Source organism: Sitophilus oryzae, unplaced genomic scaffold (genome assembly GCF_002938485.1).
Source record: "Sitophilus oryzae breed Bouriz unplaced genomic scaffold, Soryzae_2.0 scaffold_1500_pilon_pilon, whole genome shotgun sequence".
Taxonomy (NCBI): domain Eukaryota; kingdom Metazoa; phylum Arthropoda; class Insecta; order Coleoptera; family Curculionidae; genus Sitophilus; species Sitophilus oryzae.
In genome coordinates, this window is record NW_022146171.1 from 3,382,074 (window position 1) to 3,401,708 (window position 19,635).

The 19,635-nt window shown below is 31.5% G+C and overlaps 1 protein-coding gene across 1 annotated transcript in view; it reads left to right on the forward strand.

Moving 5' to 3' along the window:
- Positions 1–3,164: 3,164 nt before the first annotated feature.
- LOC115878155 (unconventional myosin IC) overlaps positions 3,165–19,635 on the forward strand; it is a 103,425-nt gene continuing 86,954 nt past the window's right edge. Inside the window, exon 1 of the mRNA XM_030894539.1 lies at positions 3,165–3,459. The gene's annotated coding sequence lies outside the window, so the exon portion shown is untranslated. The remainder of the gene's footprint in view (positions 3,460–19,635) is intronic.

A 19,635-nucleotide genomic window follows, 5' to 3' on the forward strand; every position in this document is an offset into this window, starting at 1 on the left:
ACTTATTCTACTGGTTTTACTTTTACTGTCTTATTTTTAGTAGCTTTTATTTTTTTTTCAAGCATTTTTTGAGTGTTTACTAATTATTCGTTGAAAATTTCGACATTAATTATTTTGGCTATTTTATTTTCTTGAAAGTTTTGACTCAGTTATTGGGGAAATCGACATATTTTTCAATGTAAAAAAAACTATTTTTTAATACTATAGTGTTCAGCATAGAAAAGAAATATTCAGTTCAGCATAATCACAGAATATTTTCATCTCTTCGTTCAAATTAAAGTTATAAATTGAACGTAATCATCCAAGTAACTTTTAATCAATACATAAATGCAATTTTAAGCATCGTTAAATTATTTATTAAATGTTAGAAACGTATAGTTGGACGATTTCCAAATAACTGTTAACCAAGAAGTAACAAATATTGATATAATAAGCTTATATACATACATTTACACATACATACATTTACAAATGTACCTATATATGTACATTTTGTACATTTTATCTTTTAAATTTATAAAAATATGTAGAAGAACTTCTTATTACTAATTTTGAATTAATTTATTGGATAACTTTTAACAAATATTTTTTTGGAATGAAACTAGTTTATGATAACTTAATATATGCGTTTTATTATTCCGTAATTACCAAAAAATTATAAAACCTTCAACCTTCAGATTAAATTCATTCATTTCTGATCTCGTTTTCTTAGTTTCACATTATTATGGAAAACGAATTTAAATACATATCGTCAAAAATGAACCATATTATTTAATTTTTTTTTCACGCTAATGAATACTTGTGTACCAAAATTACCGAACAACGGGATCAAAATCAGAATAACTATTTCAATCATTGTGGTAATCACTCTGTATACCGGGTGGTCCGAAATATGATTCGTACTTGTAGGGGGCGCTGTAGGTTCTTTAACTGTATTGAAGAGTAATAAATCTTTGTACGTAAAAAAGGTATCATGATAAAAATCGCTACGAGTAACCGTTCTCAAGATATTTGAAATGGAAATAATCAATACATGTCAAAAAATAAACATGTTGACTAGATAAATACTTGGCTAAATTGATAAATTTAAGAACTTTTTTTTTTTTATATTAACCATAATGTCAAATTTATTATTTGAGTCTAATAACTAACTATTGTAGTTAATATGCGTAATTTTCGTCAATGATGACATGTACTGACTATTTTTATTCCAAATATCTTGAGAACCGTTATTTGTAGCGATTTTTATGAAGAGACCTTTTCTACGTACAATACGACGGAAATGTATATTTTTTCACTCAGTTTTAGACAGGTACGGTCGAAAATTTATATTCTTCAAAACAGTTATATTGACATCTAAATCAAATTTCTCATTCCAAAAAACTTCCCGAATATATTTCGGACCACCCTGTATACGGAGCGATTACCACAATGATTCAAATAGTTAATTATTCTGATTTTGATCCCGATGTTCAGTACGCATCAAAACAAACCAAAAATTAACTAATATGATTAATTTTTTGACCATATTTATATTCGTTTTCCATAATAATTTGAGACTAACAAAACGAGATGGGAAATGAATGGATTTAATCTGAAGGTTTAATCTGAATACAATTCGGATCACCCTGTATATTATCTTGGATACCTTGAAGTAAAGTACTTACAAATCAGCTCTGGAAAAGCCAGCGTCATGCGTGGTCATGCCAACAACTATCGCTGTCTCTCTTCAGTCAATCATAGAAATAATATAAAAAAAATAGACAACAAAGGAATTCTACTGCCACCTTCCTATACAGAGTGTCCCAGAAATATATGCAAGTATAGGGGTGGTAGATCTCGATAAAAGAAACATATTTTCTCTTTATCGTTTTTCAAATAAGTCCAAAATAACGGAGTTATTTTACTTTGAAAATTTGCAAAAAAAAAATATTTTTTGCTAAAATTTTGAGAACCATCGGATTTTTTCTGGGTTTTCTTTCTTGTAAATTTAATCTAATACCTATGTTGCCATATTATCAAGAAATTATGTGTTTAAACTAAAAACTAAAAAAAATTCCAAAAAATGTTGAATTTAAAAAAAAAATTCCCCGAAAAAAAACTCATAGGCATGTTTCTAGGGTTGAATTATATTATCAGTAAAAATACTTGCACTTATTTCTAGGACACCCTGTAAAACAACTGGAAAATCTATGTTCTCAATATGTATTGAAGGAGAGAAAATTGAGTTTGTATGGTTCGTCCTTGCTTAGGAGATGGAAGTAATGCGTTTGCGTCAAAGTACTACTTTCCTATTGGTCGAATGGCGCATATATCGGTCATCGATTACTTTTTGTTTTATTGAGAGCTGGTGATCGAATCTATTTCACTGGTTTTATTTAAATGTCTTTAACCTGAATTTCAGACATATGACTTGGAAATGTCCAATTAAAGTGAGCTCAGAAAACTTCTGCCAACCCAAAGATAGATTTATGTGGAAATGTACCGTATGATCGAATAAAAACGACGACAGCGATGGCTATGAAATGAAGATCGCTGTCATTTTATATGTAAATTTATATGGGAAATGTTATCGATCGTCATTTCAAAACCAACTGGACGCCGTTTTTATTCGATAATACCGTATTTATATTATACAAAGTGAGTATTAAATAAGTGCAAATCTTTTTAGGGTGATATATTTCGATCCCAGGAATACGTTAATGAGATTTTTTCGCATTTTTGACGCAAAAGATGTTGAAAATCGTGCATTTTATTTTAAATTTTCCTGCATATTTTAAAGAAAAACTAAAAGTAAAACTTTCCAGAACTGCGTGTTCACCGAAAATTTTCCTACGGTATAATTTCTTAACCTCTTATATTACCAACTTAACTAAATCGAATAACTAGGTTATTTTGGAAAATAATGGCTTCTTTTATGGAGATCTACCAGCCCTGAAAATATTTGCACTTATTTCAGACTCACCCGTAATCGATCCTTCAATATTGGGTCTAGAATTAATGCAGTACCTGCACTATGGCACTATATTCTCTTATATTATGTATATCACCCTACTTTTCCCAAACTCTTTCTACGCCACTGCTACGACCTTTCACTCCTCCTGCACTGCACTGAACTAGTCACCCAGCTAGCAGCAGCAGCAGTAGCAGCAGAGACGGCCGTCTGGCAATCTCAGCAGCCAATCGTTCTTCGCAGGTCGAGCTAGTGTGCCGCCAAAACGACGTCTTCGGCGTCTGCTGCGATTACGTCGGATTTAAGTTAACATAGCGCGACGCACGTGGCCGGCGTCCCGACGCTGTGACGTCACAAGTGCCGCCGGAGTGGAAGAAGAAAGAAAAAGTGGCAGAATTTTCAGTTGAAATATGTTTTGAATGTGGTGATTTTTTGGTGATTGTTACCGGTTTGGATTGAGACGGGTTTTAACATATGTCGTGAAATTTTGGATTTGAGAAAAAAAGGTAAATATTTTGGTAGTACTTTAGAATGTAAATGATGAAAAAGTAGTAGAATTTTCAGTTAAAATATGTTGTATTGTGAAATTGCGATTATTTCACAAAAAAGACAAAAATCTGATATTATACAAGGTGAGTCAGAAAAGAAACATATTTTCTCTTTACAGTTTCTCAAATAAGTCCAAAATAACCGAGTTATTTTACTTTGGAAATTTAAAAAAAATATATTTGTTTGCCAAAAGTTTGAGAACCACTTTGATCTTTTCTGGATTTTCTTTCTTGTAAGTTTAATCTATATATTGCCAAATTATAAAGATATTATGATTTTTAACTACAAGTTAAAAAAAACATCCAATTTTTTTCAAAAAATTCCAAATTTTTATAATGATTTTATCGCAAAAAAAACCTCAGACGTGTTACTGGGGTCGAAATATACTATCCTTAGAAATATTTGCCCTTATTTAAGACTCTTCTAGCCTGTATATAATAAATTTAATTTCTGTACAAACCTGGAAGATTATAGCTGTGTTCGAGTTCTTATTAGGTTTGTTCCAACCCGCCGCAGAACCGTCACCGAACGATCACGCTCGTGCGCAATAATTCAAATGTATTCCAACCGAGATTTGACGGTTATCGAACGATCCTATTTGCGTACCACCTACCTTGGGATCGTTTAGTTACGATTTCAGAACGGTAATTTCGGTACATGGTCCAAATTGAGAACTGTTTTGGTTGACTTGCGCATTAAAGCATATTGGCAGGGATTATCGATTTTTAACAGCTGATTCTGGTCCGGCGTCCGGCTGATGCTTCTGGCTTGGTTATTTTTTACGAATTCGAATACGTGTGCGTTATACTTTTGCTTGTGAGTTTGTGTGGAGTAAATCATTCGGAAATTTTAATTAATTTTTTTTTATTTATAAATAATGTTCAAAGATTCTAACACTGCAATTAAATAACAGGATCATAAAAGAGAGGATAGATAAGTGAGTTAGTGAGTATACAGTTGAAACAACGCTTACCAACAATTACTGGATTCCGATTCTCCATTTCAAGAATAATAATTATTATTATTGCAAATTGCAAACAAAAATAATAACCCTATTATTTTTGTTATGAAACTCTAAACAAAAAATTCTAAACAAAAACAAAAAACCGATCGATACACGCACGCTTGACACTTTTGACAGTCTCGAAAACAATCCACAAAGCGTTCCAACGTTGATACTTTTTGCACCGTCACGAAACTATTCGAAGTCCGCGCATGCTAACAAAGTGCAAGAAAACCGATTCGAGTACGATTTCGAAATAGCTTTTTTCGTTTTCCTGTTATTACCGATTCTGAATCGTCCTAGAATTGTGATGCGTATGCGCAGAAGGAAATATGAAGACAGCATTTCATTTGCGCATGCGCTGGAGAGTTCTAGGACAATTCAGAATCGATAATAACAGGAAAACGAACAGACCTAATGATCCCGAAATGCTGGTTGAAACAAACCTATTATTACCGATTCTGAACCGTCCTAGAACCCTGCAGCACATGCGCAAATGAAATAATGTCTTCATATTTCCTTCTGCGCATACGCATCACAGTTCTAGGACGGTTCAGAATCGGTAATAAGAGAAACCCGAAGTAAGCTATAGGCTTACTCCTGGTTTTTCGGTAATAACAAGAACCCGAACAAAGCTTATATTTGTCACGAAAGCAAATATAGGTAGTACCGTCTACATATAACGTTTTACCTGCAAGTCTGACCCGTTCAGTCATAATGTATCAAGTAAAATCTTCCGTGTAGATGAAAAAAACGGTTCGTTTTACTTGAACTGAATTAAAACGGAATATATATCGTCTAGAAAACTGACGAGATCGTTCATCAGTTTTACAACAAAATTTGTCTACACTAAAAAATATAAGCAAATTTACAAAAAATAATATTGACATATTACAGCCTCTTTAATAAACAATTTAAAAAAAATGTAATATTTTGTAGAGTTTCACAAAATAATGTAATTTTACAAAATTGTTTAGAGATTTTTTTATTTTACCTATATTATTATTGTATTATAAATTGTTTGTATTTATTTATTATTACATAACAATACGATTTTCACAATTGAAGAGTGGAAATACCGAAGGGGGTAAGTGCCAAATTTTTCTATTTTAAGTTATTACATTAGAAATGTAATAAATATATACCATGCTGCATATCTTAACAGAAGTTCCAAGTGCCAAGCGAAAGCGTCTACAGTTTATGTATATTATATTAGTATGTATTTTAAAAGATATTTTAAAAATGTATTGTTTTCAGTTCTACTGTGTTTTTTCCATTTACCTCGAAAAAATAATTATTTTAGCACTTATCCCCTTTCGTATTTCCACTCTTCAATTAGTTTTTAGAAAAACAATAAATACAATTTTGTAGTAAAAAAATCCATGTTTTTTTCTTTTTCAACTTCACTAAACACAATACTGTAATTGTTAAAACTGTATGTTCAACTTCCAGTGTAAACGCAACTTTTTAATCCGTCTTACCTGACAGGTAAAACCTTATGTGTAAACGGGACTGGTCCTACACGATGCTTCCAGCAACGTTGGTTCCAACCCTATGGTTGGAACCAACGTTGCTGGAAAGTCTATACTTATGTTAAGTCTATGGTTCCAACATTGGAACCAACGTTGGACGCGTCATTTGGCTTAGGCTTCGACAATATTCCAATACACAAGTGTATGTCCTATACTATGTGGCAAATGTTCATATGTCCAACGTTGGAAGGTGTTTGACACATCGTGTGGGACCGGCTTTAGACGGACACCCTCTTGAGAACTGTCGTCAGTTTTCTAGACGATCTTCCGTTTTACATGACACGCAAACCTGACAGGTAAACGTTGTGTATAAACGGGGCTTAATATCTGTATTCATTAATGTTAAGAAAAAACTCAGTGCTGAGTAATCAAGGTATTCTAGAACTTTAATTATAATATTTTAACAATAGGTATTGTTAAAGTAAAAAGGTTATTAAACCTCATAATTTCATATTTTATGAAACAACTTACGAAACAACTTACTTTTATGAAACAACTTAAGCCGGAGTCTCATGCATCCGAAATCCGATGACACGACGATCCGACGGTGCTCCTATTGGTCGAAATATTTTGACAACAATTTTTATCTGATAATTTTAACTAATCATCCGACGTCGTATAAAGATAAATTTTGTTTAACTTTTGTACGATATCGTGTGTTTTTTAACCTCACTTTTTTTGAAAACATTTGTTTTTAAAAACAAGTTTAGTGGGAAGTGGGCAATTTCGGGATATTTGGCGAGGAAGTTATTTTTATAAGTGTTTCTCCAATAAAACATGACATGAATCTCTATTCAGCGCAGCAGAAAAATGTTAAAACTGTCAATTTTCGGAACGAACAATAGGATATTGTGACAGTAAAAGGTTATTAAACACGATAACTTCAAATTTTATGAAACAACGTACCAAACAATTTCGGATGCAACAACTTACATGAAAAAAAATTAATCATAGCCAGTATAGCCACCTAAAAAGTGTAAATTCTGTGTTAGAGGGTTATTTTGTAGAATATTTATTATAATGAAACAATTCTAATGCAAATCTAAATGTTAGTTTTTTAATTGAGTTTGTCGTCAAGTACAGGGTGGGTCAAATTGGACGCTTTTAAGTAATCAAATTCGACACGGGAAACACCCTTTTCTATAGGAGAAACTAATATCGGTGTTTGGGGCTCAATTTTTATCAAAAACATGATGGTAAAACCGCATATATCCATATCTGTTACCGTTTCGGAGTTACGGGGTGTTATTGAAAAATATGGATTTTTAACAAATCGCTGTAACTTTTTGCTATGGAAAATTTTGTATTTTAATGAAAACATTTTCAAAGCACCTTTTCTAGAATTTAATGGTTTAAGTATATTTTTCTTAAATTAAGAATTTAAGAATTATCAACAGTTGGGGTGAAAGATACCCTCGCATAACCGCTAAGTACTTCTAATTCTTGTAATTTAAAAATAAAAACCCTTATTCTTCCGTAAAGATAAAAATCCATAGGCGCTAAGTCCGGCGGCCTCGGCGGACTCGAAGAATATGTCCCGTGACGTTGGCGGTACGACGACATAACGGTGACGTTAGGGTACGTCCATAGTGCCCCAGCTTCCAACTTCTCGCTTTATCGCGGCATACTAGCTGTGAAAAATAGAAATAGATGTATGCGCGTGGCCATAGTGCGTCAGTCAGTCTGCTTCAAAAGGCTTAATCTGCTTGTATCCGCGTTTACCGGAATTAATTTTTATTTCTTTTTGTCGCTTACTGCTTCCCCGCTCAACAAAGTTGCTCTAGCTATACCTTTTGAGACCACTGGCGCTCCCTAAACTTAATCTACACCGCTTGATCCTTTTCGAAACTCTAATAACTACTAAAAATTATGCTAATGTAAGGTATACAGTGTCGTTTTTATATGTATGGAAACGGTCGATTATTAGGTAAAATATAGGAGGTACCGCAAAAAGTTAAATACAAAAGTTATAGGATTTTTAAATATCTATTATCGAGTAATAAATTTAAGTATACAGGGTCGTTCATAAAGTCGTGGCACATCAAAGTTTCTTTTTTTAAATAGAATTTTTTAATACCCTGTATATTATTATATATTTCAATTCTTCCTTCAATTCTAAGCAAAAATCGAAATACACACAATGTACTTCAAAGCAACCGTTTCCGAGATATTGACTTTTGAATATATCACTTAAACAATTCGATTTAATTAATTCCTAAGTGTTTGGTTTGATTTAATGACGGTATTCTGCCGAAACTGTGATACTGTTGTAATGGTTGCTGGGCTTTTAAATTCCTATTATCTACTAGTAAATTTAAATATACAGGGTCGGCCATAAAGCTGTGTTACATCAAACTTTATTTTTTTTTTTAATTAAACCCCCTGTATATTATTGCATGTTTCAATACTTCCTTCAATTTTAAGCAATAATCGTAATACACAATGTACATAAATTAAAGAATTAAAATGTTAAACGAAAATTTTGTAATTTCCAGACTTAATATACCTACTCTCATTTTATACATCTTTAAATGCTAACTTGGGAACTAATTTCCAATATTATTAAGTATGACAGTTTCGGCAAAATGGCATCGTTAAATGAAAGTGAACATATCGAAATTAATTAAATCAAATTGTTTAAGTGATATTTTCAAAAGTCAACTCGGAAACGGTTGGTTTGAGGTACATTGTGTGCATTTCGATTTTTGTTTAGAATTGAAGGAAGAACCAAAATATGCAATAATATACAGGGGGTTCCGTTTAAAAAAATAAAACTTTGATGTACCACGACTTTATGACCGACCCTGTATACTTAAACTTATTACCCGCTAATAGATATTTATAAACCCTATAACTTTTATATCTAACTTTTTGCGGTACCTCCTATATTTTACCTAATAATCGACCGTTTCCATACATAACAGCGACCCTGTATATTTACAAAATTATTAAAAATTAATCAGTTTTAATCATAATCATCTTGTGTACAATATTTTTAAAGTTGTATCATTGTTTTTTTAAACGGTTTTTACCGTTTTATGAAAATATACTTTTCACAAAAGGGTTAAAATGTACTTGAACGTTTCTTTCTCTATGCGGAAATATTCGTAATTTTTTTGAGTTGTGGATACAACGTGTGATATTCACGAAATTCACAATGAGACCTGTTAATTTCATAAACGTATTTATTTCTTGTTTCAGTTTAATATAAATATGATCACTAGCTAATAAAATACATCATCTCGGACATAATATATCCTCAAGAAAAAAGCTCTATGGGACATTCCCGCTTCCCGCAAGCGGCTGTTAACGGCCAATACATGCTTCAATTGCGCAAGTTCACAAAGCAATGATACCTGCCTCGAGACAAGCTGGGCACCGGAAACCGGAAAGCCGATGCACTATGGACGTACCTTTACGTATAGTGAGAATCGCGCATAAATCGACTCAACCTTGCGACCAAATTGGACCGTGCATAGCCAGTTTAATATTTTAAATTAAACATTAAATTTATACCAAAATAATTAACATCCACGGAAGTGAAGTATACATCAAACTGTACTCAAATGAAGTAACCTTAAAACAAGTTTTTATTTTATATTTATTTATGTATTATTACCTTGTCTGTATTTATTTATTATTATCAAGAATATATCCATATTTGGTGTTCTGTCGGTTAATGTTCACGAGCGCTGTAGTAAAAGGTATTAAAGTAAGTGAGTAATAAAATATTCATACACTACTAAAAATATGTTCTATAAAAAACAGTAATAATTGGCACTATCATGTTAAAATAGCGTAAGTATAATTTTTCATGAGACAAATAGAAAATTATTTTTAATTTTTAAATTTCCAATTTTTTTTAATCGTTTTAATTCAGTTCAAATAAAATTGATTTTTGATTTTTTTCATCTCTAAACACAATATTTTATTTGATACATGTTGACCTCGATTTTGACTAAGGGACTTGTAGACGCTGGTTTACGGCGCTGGTAATATAAGCGCTTGTAACCAGCTTTCTTTGTATCCGTATTCTTACATTACAGCTGGACTCAAGTCAATCTCCGCCTTTATGAGGCATCTAAAGTTGATGGGATTGGCAGACAAAGCCATGTGCAGATTTTGTCAGTCTTAAGAAGAAAACTCCTCTGTAAGACCGTCCCAGATACTGGCTTTTGTCAAAGCCCTGCGACTGTATGATGAGTTATAACTCAAGGAAGGGGGACACAATGGATCTGTAAGGTCGCAGTGATTAACCCCCCTCCCACTCATTCCAAATTCTAAAGAAGAAAACACTTTTTATGATAGTCCGACAGCCTGGCAGATGTGCCGTTTTTTGTATTTGGCAATTACAGACCATTGACAAAATGCTATATGGAGGGTTCAGCCTCCAAGTTGTTAGACATTTTGAAAAGCATAGGACTAAAGAAGGTAACGGATGTAATGTAGTAAATGGACTATGTGTAGAGATCAGAAGAGAATTACTAACCTAGTATCAGTTTCGATATCATTTTTTGCTCTCATCTCGTCATAATAACTGAGCAAATATTTTAAGAATTTCTCTGATATATGTAATTTCAGGGAATTAAATAATTTCTAAGTAATTCCAAAAATATCAATGAAATAAAATACATTTTAAATCATTCTATAAGAAAAAGAATAAGACAATCGAGGCACATTGGATGATAGTGTCACACTCGGTGTCACAGATTAACTTACCGTACCTTAAATTTAAAGACTGAGAGCGTCGCGTCCACCTCATTGAACTCGAACCCCGACGCTCAGCGGACGCTAACGCAACGCCAAACGCGACGCTGTCTGTCTGAACGGTCTAATTTAAGTTAAGCGAGTTGATTCCATTACCACACGCGGACGCGGCGCAAACGCGACGCGAAGTTCGACGCTCTCAGCCTGAATTTACCTTAATAGGGCTATGGCGTTGTCAGTCTTTGTTTTTTTTCTCGAATGCATTGTTGTCTTTCTGTAAAAAATGTATTCCCAATTGAAATACCTAATCTGTGGTACAGCTTTTTTAGCGATCAATGGTAGCGATTCATTATACGCATGCGCTTTGTATTCGGTCTCTTTAAATAAGATATTTAAAGGGACCAAGTGCTTCTTTTTTTTTTACTTGTGTTAATATGTGAGAGTGTTTACTCAATTAAAAATTTTCTTTTTTGAATATGAAATAAAATAGATAATATACTTTTAAAAACAGGTTTTAATGTTATGCAGTTTGTAAATAAGACTATAAATTACAGACTAACGTGACCTCTGACATAGAATTTTAACCTCATGCATAAAGATAATTGAAATTTTTGATTTAACACTTTTAAAACGCATATCTGTTATAAATATTGCAACATTATTAAGACTATAAAATATTTAAAAATATATGTTATGGTAAAACATTATGTCTAAGGAATTTTGTAAAATTACATTATTTTGTGAAACTATGCAAAAGTATTATATACTGGATTATATCCATATTATTTTTTTGTAAATTTATTTATGTTTTTTCTGAAGGCTGAAGGTGTAAATGGAAGATGTAAGGTACAACGTTATGCGTGTATACGAGGCTTAATGCGTTATTGCTTAAAGTATAACACCTAATATTGGTGTTTCTATATTAAAACGATATTAAACGATAGGTTGAGATTATTATTATTTAATTAGTAATTAATTATATGTAATCACTGTATTAAAAATGTGCATAATATTATTTTATTAGAAGTACGATACATTTTAAGAAATATAATATTCAGATTATTATATTTATTTTCTTGAAGTACAATTACAACGTATAAACATAACAGCTGTGTAAATAAATATATAATTTATAAGATAAAAATTATTGCTAAGGTCTGTCTTACGAGAGAATTCTTGAGACTGACGGTTGTTTGTCATTTTAATTTACAGGTAAAGTATATTTTCTGCCATGTTTCCGATGTTGTTTATCGAAATGCTCCCTAATTTTTATGTGAAATATTATGGATTTAAAGCTTATAGATTCCATAAAATTCGATGACTATTTTGAGAGGACATCCGAAAATTGACAGAAAATATTACTAGTTGTGAATTAAAATAGCGTATACAGTAACTCTCACCATCATTGCCATCATATATATTCTCCATTTTGAAGACTGTATCTATTTTAAGATCTAATTATTAAAAAAATACTTTTATGAAGAAAATTACAAAAACTTTTTAATTAAAATCTGGTCTTATCTCTGAAATTAACACAAGATTTCAAAAAGTACGTAGGTACGGCCTGAGAGCCTACTCGGGCTGAGAGTAAAACGGGTTTTACTACATTTTGAGAATTAAAATTAAACGGATGGTACGGATGGTTCTTTACGCGCCTCTTTCTTGTCACTTCGCATCAGCGAACCCATTTTTCCAAAAACCGGACAGCCGTTGACTAGTTTTACTCTATTTTCAACGATAATCTTGAACATTATAATTATAATTAAAATGTATTTAAAATCGAGAAAAATTATAATATATTTAAAATAGATTTTGTGAAAAGTAAGATGACTACCCCAGTGTTCGTGGCCGGTGGCGTAGAGGTACAGGCTCTCGTCTACCAATCTCAAGGTAGTGGGTTCGAATCCTACACCCGGCATTTCATCAGCCGACTATTTTTATTAAAATAAAAATAGTTTAGGTACCTAGGTCGACTCAGCCTTAAATGAGTACTTGGGATTCATAATCCTGAGGTAATAATAGGCGGTTGAAGCGTGTGTACCGAACGGCTCTAGCATGACAAGCTGTACCTTACTACTTCCAAGGCGTCAAACGCTATATACGGGAGCTATTAAATAAATTATTATAGATAAGATAAGAGAAGATATCTATAGAGGTCGAAGTGATATAGGCAATAGCCGCCTCAAAAAATCTAATCAAAAAAAAATATGAACAATACATTATTTTAACAAGACTACATGCAAAAAACGTTAAAATGATATAAATGTTAGAAAACAATTTTTATTTTAATTCTATTGTTCAAAATACGTTGCGCCATCTATATGAGAAATGTTAAAGGTTATATGTAGAGTGACAGTTCATTGTAAGCCAATCTCTATAATCTATGTTTCATTAGTTTTAGTTTGTTTTTATTCATCTTTTACTTTGTTTAAATAAATAGTTAAAGCAAAAACTCCAGATTTAGTTTCCACACCCAATAGGTTATGGGCCCAGATAACAGAAGGTGTTTTACACTAGAACGTATTTGTTTGAAAGAGTAAAGAAGTTAAAACGACTAGGACGAACTTTTGCAGAAGATTGTTATAATTTTGTCACAAAATGGCCGAGGTGCAGTTAGCATTTGAAAAACTGGCAGGGAGGGAGAATTATAATAACTGGAAGTTTGGCATGAGAATGGCTTTAATACACGAAAATCTATGGAAAAGCATCGAAGGTTACCAAGCAGATGACCAATCAAAAGAGTCAGAGAAGAAACGATGTGATGAAAAGGCTTTAGCAAAAATCTGTTTAATGATTAAACCTATAGCTTACACACATGTAAGGTCAGCCAAAACAGCAAAAGAAGCATGGGATAACTTACAGAAGGCTTATGAAGATCAAGGTTTGTCTAGGAGGTTGAGTCTCATACGAAGATTAGTTAGAATTAGATTAGAAAATTATTCTACTATGGAAGCTTATGTAAACGAGACGTTGTCTATAGCACAAAAATTAGCTGATATGGCACAACCAGTCGACGATGAATTTTTAGGTGTTATAATGCTAAGTGGATTAACATCTGAATATGATCCGATGGTAATGGCAATTGAAAATTCAAATGTCAAGATCACAAGTGATTTCGTCAAGGCAAGATTGATGCAAGATGACAAGTATGGCAAGGACAATAAGGAAAAACATGAGACCGCTTTATTTTCTAAGAAAAAGTTTCAAACAAAGAAGAACATAAAGTGTTTCAAATGTGGATTGTCAGGACATTACAAAAATCAATGTAAGAAGCCAGATGCAGAAGAAAGCAGACACAAGAGTCAAACAGAGACGAAAAATGTAAAAACAGAAAAAGCTTTGCAAACTGTTCTTCAGAGAGATGAATCAGGAGATATACAACAAAATTGGTATATAGATTCAGGAGCAACGGCTCATATGACATTTCAGAGAGAGTTACTCTACGATTTTCAAGAAAAATCAGAATCACAGGTCATTGTAGCGAACAATGAGAAAATGTCAAGTGAAGGCGAAGGAAAAGCTAAAGTAAAAACAACAAAGGGTGAGAAAACAATAACAAACATTGTTTACATACCAGGTTTGCGTGCAAATTTACTATCAGTAAGTAAAATGGTAGAAAAGGGGCACACAGTAGTATTTAGCTCAGAAGGTTGTCATATTTACGATTCAGAAAATTTCAAAGCTACTGGTGAAATTGTAGTTACAGCAAGCAATAAAAATGGACTCTATAAGTTAGATTTAACTATGGAACAAGCTTATTTAACTAACAGTACAAATTTTCAAGACCTTTGGCATAAAAGACTTGGTCATTTAAATCACTATAGCATGAATTTGTTAAAGAATGGAATGGCTACAGGAGTTGATTACAATTATGAGAAAAATGAGCAATGTAGTATTTGTTTACTAGGAAAACAAAGCAGAAAGCCGTTTAACAAAACAGGAGGTAAGAGAGCTAAAGAGTTACTTGAGCTAATACACACAGACTTATGTGGTCCGATACCAGAAAAATCTTGGAGTGGTGCAAGATATATCTTTACGTTAATTGATGATTACAGTAGAAAAATTTTTGCTTATTTTCTAAAATCTAAATCAGAAGTATTTACAGTATTCAAGGAATTCTTAGTACTAGTTGAAAATCAAACTGGAAAGAGAATAAAGAAAATCAGAAGTGATAATGGAACAGAATACGTAAACTCAACATTTGAAGATTTTTTGAAATCCAAAGGCATAGAACATCAACTTACAGTAAGGTACACTCCAGAACAGAATGGTGTAGCAGAGAGAACAAATCGAACAATTGTAGAGAAAGCAAGGTGTTTATTGCAAGAAGCAAATCTAGATGATAAGATGTGGGCAGAGGCAATAAATACAGCTGTTTATCTCAAAAACAGATCACCCCATAAGGCAGTAAAAGACAAAACTCCAGAAGAAAAATGGACTGAAGAGAAAGTTGATCTAAAACATTTAAAAGTATTTGGTTGTATTGCACAAGCACATGTACCAGTACAGTTAAGACAAAAATTGTCAGCAAAAAGTAAACAGTATATTTTTGTTGGTTATTGTGAACATACAAAAGGCTACAGATTGTTTGACATAGAAAATCCAGGTCAAATCATAAAGTCCAGAGATGTAGTATTTTTTGAAAATCAGTTTAACCAAAAACAGTCTGAAAAAGAAGAAAGAAAAGAAACAGAGTTTATAAAAGAAGAATTTATAGAAATTGAAGATCAAAATGAAGTTGAAGATCAGAATGATGAAGAATCAGAAGAAGAAATTATTCAACAAAGAAGATCCGAGAGAAACAAGAAGACAAAAGAATATGAAGATTACATTCTTTACCATAGTGAATTATTGACAGATCCGTGTAGTTTTCAGGAAGCTATGAAAAGTAGTGAAAAGTTAAAGTGGAAAGAAGCAATGGATGAAGAATACCAATCATTAGTGAAAAACAAAGTTTGGGAACTAGTTGAAAGACCAAAAGACAGAAAAATAGTACAGTGCAAATGGGTTTTTACAGTGAAAAATGACGTTAATGGCGAAATTAAACATAAAGCAAGACTTGTAGCGCGTGGATTTAATCAAAAATATGGAGAAGATTTTACAGAAACATTTTCCCCGGTGGTAAGAAATAGTACCGTAAGATTATTATTTGCATTATCAGTAAACTTAAATTTAGAAATTAATCACATTGATGTGACTACAGCATTTTTAAATAGTGAATTAATTGAAACAATTTTTATGACACAACCTGAAGGATATGAAATAAATAACAAGGTATGTTTGTTGAAAAAGTCAATCTATGGTTTGAAGCAGTCCTCTAGGATGTGGAATAAACAAGTAGAAAAATTATTACAAAAATTAGGTTATAAAATATCATTGTATGAACCTTGTGTATTTTATAAGAAAATTTCTAATAGTATTGTTATAATAGCTTTATATGTAGATGATTTTATTATTTTTTCAAATAATATGAAGAAAAGAATTTATTAATAAAGGTTTTATCAGAAAATTTTAAAATTAAAGATCTTGGTGAGATTAAGAAATGTTTAGGTTTAAATATAACAAGAGATAATATTAAACATGAGATAAGAATTAATCAAAAGATTATATTTTTGAAGTTATTAGATAAGTTTTCTATGGCAGAAGCAAAAACAGTTTCAACACCAATTGAAGCTAATTTAAAACTTGAAAAAGGTTTAACTTGTGATGAAACAATTCCTTTTCGATGTTTAATAGGCTCTTTAATGTTTTTAGCAGTAAATACTAGACCAGATATAGCATTCGCTGTAAGTTTCATGAGTCAATTTAATAAGTGTTATGAAAGTATTCATTTTAAACATGCTAAGAGAATTTTAAAATATTTAAAAGGAACAATAAATAAAGAGTTAACTTTTAAGAAAGATTCTATATCAGTTTCCGCATACACAGATGCAGATTGGGGTAACGATATAAATGATGCTAAATCATATACAGGTTTTATTTTTAAACTTGGTAAAAGTAGTTTTTCTTGGGAAGCTAAGAAACAGCATTCGGTAGCGCTTTCAAGCACAGAAGCTGAATATGTAGCTATTTCACAAGCAGCTAAAGAGGCAATTTTTATTAAAGAACTTTTAGATCACTCTGATACAATTATTATGTATAACCATAATCAAAGTGCTCACAAGTCAGTATCAAATCCTGTATTTTATAACAGAACAAAACACATAAATGTAAAGTATCATTTTATTAGAGAAAATGTAGAAAAAGGTGACACAGATTTAAAGTACATTCCAACTAATGAAATGATAGCTGATGTGTTAACTAAAGGTTTACAGAGTTCAAAACATAATTATTTTATTCAGAATATGGGACTAGAATAATAAATATATGGACAACGATTTGTGAACGATTGAATTAAGGGGAGCTGTTAAAAAACAATTTTTATTTTAATTCTATTGTTCAAAATACGTTGCGCCATCTATATGAGAAATGTTAAAGGTTATATGTAGAGTGACAGTTCATTGTAAGCCAATCTCTATAATCTATGTTTCATTAGTTTTAGTTTGTTTTTATTCATCTTTTACTTTGTTTAAATAAATAGTTAAAGCAAAAACTCCAGATTTAGTTTCCACACCCAATAATAAACAACCAAAATGCAATAACAATCGTAAATAAATTCTAAGGACAAACCATATACGGTAAGGTTTCAAAAACTACTGGAGATAGAGAGTCGGTTAAATGGTGAAAGAATTGTTGTTTTGTGAGGCAATAAATATGCACCTTTCAGATTTTTGAAAAAGTTCATGGCTTACTAGATATTTCGAAAAAAATAAAATTTGGCTATTTTAAAAATTGTCCCTAATTCCAGTATAATCTATTTTAGACAAAACGTTTTCAGATAAAAGTTGTAGATAATCACATATCCTTCATCCTTAATGAGATTGTGTTCTCTTTTTTTTTCTAAAGTCTGTCATTATTGACATATGAAAGAAAATTACTGAGTTATTGCCAATTCTTATCATTTTAAATCAATTTCATTTAAGTAGTTCGCCATGGAAACAAGTTCAATCGTCGTTACCTTCAGAAATGCAAAACTGTCACATCTAAACTTTGTAAACTAAAATTTAAACTTTAAATGAAGAAAAGCGTGGAGGATTATTGGTTCAACTTTTCTTGGCCATACATTTTGGAGTATACGTTGACCGGTGAACATTACTTACGTTTTTTAGAGAACGGTTTTCAAGACATGTTAGAAAAGTTAAATTTAGATAGTCGCGCATCAATAGAGTGATTCCAACATGATTTTCATTATGACACCTCCCCTCCCCCCCATAATGAAAGAAATGTTAAAAATTATTTATATCATAATTATGCAAACTCAGGGATCGGAAAAGGTGGACCAATTGCATGGGCCTCCTCGATGAATTAAGAGAGGCACTCGAAGAGAGAGACACGCGAGAACATTTTCTGAAATAAATTAAAGTATATGGGGTAGTCATATTATTTGTTTAAGTTTTAGTTTGCCTAATGTAAATTGTAAAGAACCGTTTAATAATATATTCTGTCTTGTTATAAGTTATAAATCATAACAGAATAAGAATACAATGCCAACTAAGTGAAATTAGTCAAAAAAGATAAGAATTGGGAATTGGCTATAACTCAGAAATTTTTCGAAATAATCATATTATACCTTATATCACTGAAAAGCTTAAAAAATTGCGATTTTTATAAAGTCATGACCAACTATGGTTTCCATTAAAAAAACACATGTTTGTGTCATATGTCAAAAATAACAGGCTTTAGAAAAAAATCAGAAAACACAAACTCATTAGATATGTGATTATCTATAACTTTTATCTAATTTTTTTGTCTAAAATAGATTATAATGGAATTAGGGACAAGTTTTACATTGCCAAAATTTGTTTTTTTCGAAATATCTAGTAAGCATTGAACATTTTCAAAAATCCGAAAGGCGCATATTTATGACCCCACAAAACTGCAATTCTTTGCCAAAGTAGTGAGTAGGAAACTGGCCAACGACCCAGGGAATATTTTGGCAGATGACATTGAAAAAACGACAGAAAATACAATTTGGTTGTGAATTAAAACAACAGACACAACTGTCAGTGTCAGGGATCCTCCCGTTGGACAGACTATAGATGAGTAATTATCGAATTCCTAATTCCTTTTGTTCTCCTATTGAAAAGATTAAATTTGGGGTGCTTTTTTATCCTATATTGACATTTAGAGACTTAAAATGGCAAAGTGACTTTTAAAAAAATATCTTAACATGACATTTAACTAGATATATTGTGGCAGGATATATTTTAAAATAAATACAAGTATATACAGGGTACATATAATTTACAGATTTTTATTTCTTTTTGAACTGATTACAAAAATGCAAAAATAAATTATATATATATATATATATATATATATATATATATATATATATATATATATATATATATATATATATATATATATATATATATATATATATATATATATATATATATATATATATATATATATATATATATTCCCGATTGACACCCTGTACAAAGAAAAGCACATTAAGTAGGTATAAAAATATTCCTCCAAAAATCATAACATTTTCTGTTATTTGTTTTCCATTACGAGGATATCGATATCTGGACATAATTGAAAGTCTGTGTCTATATTTATTACTTCCAATTTTCGTATCCATTCAATTTCCTCTATTTTCCACGATTGCCCTAATGCGTTTTCGATCTAGACAACGCCATTTCGGGGCCAAGGGTAATTGCCTTTTTACCCAAATTGCTTCGTGTTTTATTTTATATTGTACACGGTGAGCCATAAAAGAATGCTCACTCCTGGAATCTCTTAAACAAGAAGATATACAAAGATAATATTCAGCTACAGAA